The following is a 1,120-nucleotide window of genomic DNA, read 5'->3' as shown; positions in this document are numbered from 1 at the left end:
CATGTCCAAAACACTGTCCCTCCTCTGGACATGTCCAAACCACTGTCCCTCCTCTGGACATGTCCCAACCATCTCAGTGTGTCCTCTCTAACTTTATCTCCCAGGTGTTCAACTGTGCTGTACCTCTGATGATCTCATTCCTGATCTTCTCCATCCTTGTCTCTCCTAAGGAGAACCTCAACATCTTCATTTCTGACACTTCCAGTTCTGTCTCCTGTCTTTTTGTCCATGTCTCTGTAACAAGGATGACAAATTGCATACATAATAAAATGTAAGAAGTCTAAGATTATGAATAGAAACAGATAAATTCATTCATTCGGTTGTTTTATTTTATTGAAATGCCAAAGTTCATGTAAAGTGATTAAAGTGTGTTTACATTGTTAAAAGTAAATGATCATTCATTTGTTGCGTTTTCTGTGAAAGCTGTAATTTCCTGCGAGAAGATGATCAGTGAAGGTAACAGGGAGAGCAGCACGTGGACAAGTTAGAAAGTTTCAGGTCGTCTCGAGTTCTGACTTTCATCCAGAGAAGTCACAGTGGGAACCAGTAAGCCAGTTGGCAGACACAGTACTGTTTCTGCTGGACTGGCTTTTGTTTTTGTCTGCTGTGGTGCTAGTTAGTTAGTTAGTTAGTCAGTTAGTTAGTTAGTTAGTTAGTTAGTCAGTTAGTTAGTTAGTTAGTTAGTTAGTTAGTTAGTTAGTAAGTTAGTTAGTTAGTTAGTTAGTTAGTTAGTCAGTTAGTTAGTCAGTTAGTTAGTTAGTTAGTTAGTTAGTTAGTTAGTTAGTTAGTTAGTTAGTTAGTTAGTTAGTTAGTTAGTTAGTTAGTTAGTTAGTTAGTTAGATAGAGGAAGCTAACCAGCTGTTGGCTAATAAGGACCAGTGTAGGCTGCTGTTTCCCTGAGGGGAACTGAAGAAGCTGCAGAGGATCGTTCCTGACTGGAGACCAACACTTGGTGTCGCTCACAGCGACTGGGAACTGCACGTGGAGGTCACACCTTCAGCTGTGTTCAGAGCTGGAGGGTTCTCATGTTCAGAGCTGGAGGGTTCTCATGTTGTGAGCTGGAGGGTTCTCAAGTTCAGAGCTGGAGGGTTCTCATGTTCAGAGCTGGAGGGTTCTCATG

Source organism: Nematolebias whitei, chromosome 7 (genome assembly GCF_014905685.2).
Source record: "Nematolebias whitei isolate Nwh7 chromosome 7, NemWhi1, whole genome shotgun sequence".
In the NCBI taxonomy this organism is placed as follows: Eukaryota; Metazoa; Chordata; class Actinopteri; order Cyprinodontiformes; family Rivulidae; genus Nematolebias; species Nematolebias whitei.
Note: the sequence above shows the minus strand (reverse complement) of the source record.